Here is a 5,970-nt window from a genome sequence, read left to right as displayed (position 1 = left end):
TAGGGGATTCTGAAAAAGCTAATAAAGGAACCAAGACAAGTCAGAGATATGAATGAGGTGGGGTGAAGGTGAGAAAGAGGAAGAGAATATTTGAGGAAATATTCAGAAAAGCAAGAGAAAGACTAACTGACAGAAAAGAGCAGAGGCATGAGAATATTAGATATGATGCTAAGAAGATGTTTAGTTGCATTATTTTATTGTACGAATGAGAAAAGAGGCCTTACAAATACATTGACTTTCCCACAAGATTTGGTCCATAGCAGTTAAATTATAGAAAGGTGAGCAGAATGGATGTTGGTGTCAAGGAGAGAAACTGGAATCCAGAGAGGAGTATCAGAACTGGAAGGGAAATGAATATCTGAGTGTGTGGTCCAGGGCTTATGGAGGGAGAAAGCTTTCTTTTTTCAGTCAGTGACTAAAGGAAAGGTTTGCCTGTTGGCAGGAAGAGGAAGTCAGAACAGAGGTGTTTTGGGGTAGGTTTGTTTAGAATAGAAATCAAAGACCTACTTTTCTGTGAGAAAGGACATCTGCAAATGAGATGCTGTTTCTGCAACTTTCATTGTTCCTTACTCTCCTCCCAGGTGGTGACAATTAAGAGGGTAAGAGCTCTTTTCCAGGAAGGTGTGTGTGTGTGTGTGTGCACGCGCACGCATGTGCATGCATGTGTGCCTGTGTAATGGTTTCCCCAAGCTGGAGATTGAGAGTTATCAGCCCAGTTCCATTCTAAGTATCCCTGACTCCAGGCCTCTGTGCTCTCTTGAAGGCTGTGTATAACTAACTATTGGGACCCTGGGGCAGCCAAATGTCCACTGAGATATTGATAGCTTGCCTTTTCTATTGTATACCAAGTTTTCCCTCTTTGGTACCTTTCTTTCTCCATCCTCTCTCCTTCCCAATGTCCCTTCTCATTCTCTTTGTTCTTTTCCTACAGGCTTCCAGGAGCCAATCTCCTTCTAATACATTTGGATTTTATGATTTTACAACCACCCCTGGGTACAAAATCTGGGCTTAGCTTAGTTGGGTGACTTGCAGACTCATGGCTGGAAAAGCAGCTCTCACACAGTCATTTAACTTTGGTCTTGGTCCAAGGGCCACTTCAACAATGAGGAGTTAATGGAACTGCAAAGTGTATCTCACAGGAGATTCACTATAATTTTGCAGGTATTTCACAATGCCAATAAATGGCAACTTGAATGTAAGTTCAGTTCCCTCTGACTGGGGATACAGTGCGAGGTATGTGTGTGTGTGTGTGTGTGTGTATCTCTGAGTTTATTTCTCTAATATACATCCTCCAATCAATTTCCACTCAATTCTGAACCTTAACTCTCCCTACCATGGAACAGCAGTTGGGCAAGGGGTGTAATCCAGACCCTGTCTTCCTATAATGTTCAAGACTTCTGCTACTTACTTATACATTTCCCTCTCATTGACTGCAGGCTTGTGGTTTATTACATTCCAACAGTGGTCACCTGTGACAGCCCCTTTCACTCGACTCTGACTAGATACCTTCAGTTTCCTCACTCTATGATGGACTCCTTAAAGTGTGACTTTCTTCCCCATTCAATCTCTTCAGCAATCTCTATTTACACACTCAATATAACCTATTGCATTCCACTCACTCTTGATTATTATACTCCCCACTGTCTCACTAAGTCCTTCCTTATTATGTTATTATCTATTATCTACATCCTTTATATTGCCTTCTTCAAACACTTCTCCTCATGCCATTCATCTCTTTCTCAATCTCCAACTATCACCAATTTCCTTTTCTTTGAACTTTTGTCAAGCCAATCTTGCTTCATTTCCTCAAATCTTCTAAACTTCTTCTTTCTGCTTCCAACATTTTTTGATTAACTTTTTCCTTTTAATGTCCTCTTTTCTCTGATTGGTAACTCCTCTTCCCTAGATCCCTTTGAAATACAGATAACAGAAGGCCGTGAGTTGCATGCTGGTGAAGCGTCAATAGACTTTGTGTAGTTTGCTTATCAAGGATCAGAACTGCTGAACTTCCAGACAAGTCATGTTGGTCAGCAGACTATTCAGCTTTTACAGACACACCCAGGAAATACATAAGCTGCTGAATGACATCTGCCCATGTTTCCTCTTGGGTCTTCTTGAGGCAGGAAAGGCATATCTCCAGAGATGAGGTCAGTCCTGCACCCTCTCTCCACAAATTTTTTGTTCTAAAATCACACCTTCTCATCTTCCTAACAAGGAGCCAAGTGGGGGAGGGGATAATGGGTGATGACTGCTAACGGTGGGAAAAGTATGTCCATCTAAAATGACATGAAGCTCTGAACCTCTGAGTCTGTACTAGAATCCTCATCTGACTATTTTCTCTGTCCTATGCAGTAAGACCAGAGGCCTGGCTCTCCCTTGGCCCCAGTCCTGGCCCTGGCCATCTGATGCTGGTTTGTCATGCCTCTGGCTTCTACCCAAAGCCCATTTGGGTGATATGGATGCGGGGTGAGCAGGAGCAATAGGGCACTCAGAAAAGTGATGTCTTGGCTAAAGCTGATGGGACGTGGTATCTTCGGGTTTCCTTGGATGTGGAAGCCAGTGAGGCATCTGGCCTGAGTTGCCGGGTGAGGCACAGCAGTCTAGGAGGCCAGGACATCATCCTCTACTGGGGCGAGGAGGAACTGGAGCCCCGCTGGGGTGGGAATAGATGGTCCTCAAGCAGAGAAGGAGAGCTAGATGAAAAATTGGGGGATTCTAGGGACTCCAGACCCAAAAGGAATAAAAATAAGAAATACGGGAGTTGAAAATGAGAGCCCCAAAGATATAGGAAGGAGGTTAGATGGAGTCATCTCTGATGAGGGATAGGAGAGGAAATAGGGAAGAAGGAGATCGTTGAGGCAGATACTTGAATAACAAATGAAGAGCACAGAAATGCAGTAAAACAGTGGGTCGGTTTGAGAGGACACCCTTGTGTGCACATCCATCCGCAGATCATCACTGCTCTGTGGGTTGGATCATTTTGACAGTGATTGTGCCCCTGGTACTCCTAACAGGTCTTGTATTTTGGCTTAGGAAGCACTGGTGAGTTTTTGTGTCCGTTTTTCCTACCCTTTCCCTCAGTCTCCACTTGCTTGCCCATCTTTTTTTTCTCTCTCTTTTCTCAGTTTTCCTCCTCCCAGCCCCTTTCTTCTTATCTATCAGCCCCTTCCTTCTCACCTCCATCCCATGTAGAATGACTTCCATCTCTATGCTCATCAGGACACACTGTGAACCCCCAAGCACTCTTCTCCCTTTGGAAAGAGATCCCAGCAGCTCAAGAGCTCAGGACACATGTAGACATAGGACAGTGATGATGACCTTTCCACTCTCCTTGTATACCTGTTTTGGTTGTTGTTTATTTCTACCTAATGATCGATATAAGCTAAATGTAATTTTGCAGAATTATTTTTCTATCCTGTGTCATAAGGCTTTAAAATTCATAATTTAAATTCTGAATGGAATTAAGCCCAAGGGCCCTTCATGTATTTAGATGTGAATAGACCATCATGCTTATTTCAGATATCACTTCCTGAAGAAGACCTTCCCTGATTCACAAGTGGGAGCTGTCTCTGCTTCATCTAAAGTGCTATCACAATTTAACTGGATTTTGCTAAATCTTCTCCCCATTTTAGACCTTTTGTTGTGGCTATTTAAGTTCCTTTTCCCTTTTAATTTTTAAGCTTTTTGAGAGCAACATCCACGTCTTTTTACTATTTGTATCCCTGTCAAATTGTCTTACCTGCATGCACTATGCTCTCAGTAAAAGTCTGTGTTGAGTTTGCAACAAATTTATATTCTTCTAAAACTCTTTTACTTTCTGCCATCTTTGTTGTGTTGAGACATCTGATGCTTGTCTGGTTAGAAGTCTCACTTTGGCAAGAAATTTTGCACTTTCCTAGTTATTTAGTGATTTCTTTGAGTTGAAACAGATGCAATTTTCCATTGACCCCTCTTCTAAAAAAAAAAATTTGTTTTACTGAAGTATAATTGATTTCCAATGTTGTGTGAATTTCTGCTCTAGAGCAGTGTGATTTAGTTATATATATACACATATATATATACATATATAAAAGAATATTAGAATAAATATATTTCATATTACATATATTTTATTTATTTATAATATATTAATTATTATATATCACTTAATTAATATATATTAATATATATTTCATATTCTTTTTCATATTCTTTTCCATCATGGTTTATCACATGGAATCATGGTCTATTGAATACAGCTTATATCATTATATCACTTATATCATGGTTTATTGAATATAGTTCCCTGTGATATGCAACAAGACCTTGTTTATCCATTCTATAAACAGTGGTTTGCATTTGCTAACCCCAAAATCTCAGTCCATCCCTCACTACTCTGTCTCCCCCTTGCCAATCACAAATCTAATCTGTATGCTTTAGAGTCTGTTCCTATTTTGTAGATAAATTCATTTGTGTCATAGTTTAGATTCCACACATAAGAGATATCACATCGTATTTCTATTTCTCTTTCTGACTTACTTAACTCAGTATGATAAGCTGTAGGTCCATCCACGTTGCTGCAAATTGCATTATTTCATTCTCTTTTTGTGGTTGAGTAGTGTTTCATTATATACATGTACCACATCTTTATTCATTCATCTGTTGATGGACATTTATGTTGTTTTCATATCTTGGCTATTGTAGGTAGTGCTACTCTGAACATAGAGGTGCATGTGTCTTTCTGGATTAGAGTTTTGTCTGGGTACCTGCCCAGGAGTTGGACTGCCAAATCATGCTACTGCTAAGTCACATCAGTTGTGTCTGACTTTGTGCGACCCCACAGACAGCAGCCCACCAGGCTTCTCTATCCCTGGGATTCTCCAGGCAAGAATACTGGAGTGGGTTGCCATTTCTTTCTCCATTGTCTGGAAGGTTATCAAAAGTAATTAAACCCAGAAGCAAGCTGAGAAAAAAGAAAAAAACAAAACAAAACAAAACAAAACAACAACAACAAAAAAAACCACAAACCCTAAAAACCCCAGAACTACTTCAATCATAAGACAGCTCTAATTTTAATTTTTGATGAACCTTCAGACTTTCCTCTGACCATTCTTATTGTCTAACTCTGGAAGCCTATTGGTGTGAAAATTTTGCCCCAAGTGTTTAAACAGAAAGAAGAAGGTGGAATATAGGCTCTAATTATTCAGGGTGGCTTAGGGACAGGTAGCAGAACTTGTTAGAAATATCAAGCCTTTCAATTCTGGTTTCCTCAGTGTGTATGCCCAGCAGTGGGATTGCTGGGTCATAAGGCAGTTCTATTTCCAGTTTTTTAAGGAATCTCCACACTGTTCTCCATAGTGGCGGTACTAGTTTGCATTCCCCCCAACAGTGTAAGAGGGTTCCCTTTTCTCCACACCCTCTCCAGTATTTATTGCTTGTAGACTTTTCGATCGCAGCAAAACCAATACAATATTGTAAAGTTTAAAAAAAAAAAGAAATTAAAAAAAAAAAAAGAAATATCAAGCCTTTCAATTCTGGTTTCCTCAGTGTGTATGCTCAGCAGTGGAATTGCTGGGTCATCAGATCAGATCAGTCGCTCAGCCGTGTCTGACTCTTTGCGACCCCATGAATCGCAGCATGCCAGGTCTCCCTGTCCATCACCAACTCCCAGAGTTCACTGAGACTCATGTCCATCGAGTCAGTGATGCCATGCAGCCATCGCATCCTCTGTCGTCCCCTTCTTCTCTTGCCCCCAATCCCTCCCAGCATCAGAGTCTTTTCCAAGGAGTCAACTCTTCACATGAGGTGGACAAAGTACTGGAGTTTCAGCTTCAGCATCATTCCTTCCAAAGAAATCTCAGGGCTGATCTCCTTCAGAATGGACTGGTTGGATCTCCTTGCAGTCCAAGGGACTCTCAAGAGTCTTCTCCAACACCACAGTTCAAAAGCATCAATTCTTTGGTGCTCAGCCTTCTTCACAGTCCAACTCCT

At 41.0% G+C, this 5,970-nt stretch overlaps 1 pseudogene; it reads left to right on the top strand.

Moving 5' to 3' along the window:
- The first annotated feature begins 1,017 nt into the window (after positions 1–1,017).
- LOC104983850 overlaps positions 1,018–5,970 on the top strand; it is a 5,609-nt pseudogene continuing 656 nt past the window's right edge.

This window comes from Bison bison, unplaced genomic scaffold (genome assembly GCF_000754665.1).
Source record: "Bison bison bison isolate TAMUID 2011002044 unplaced genomic scaffold, Bison_UMD1.0 scf7180017863462, whole genome shotgun sequence".
NCBI classification, from domain to species: domain Eukaryota; kingdom Metazoa; phylum Chordata; class Mammalia; order Artiodactyla; family Bovidae; genus Bison; species Bison bison.
The sequence above is the reverse complement of the archived record's forward strand: the minus strand, read 5'-3'. Positions and strand labels throughout refer to the sequence as shown.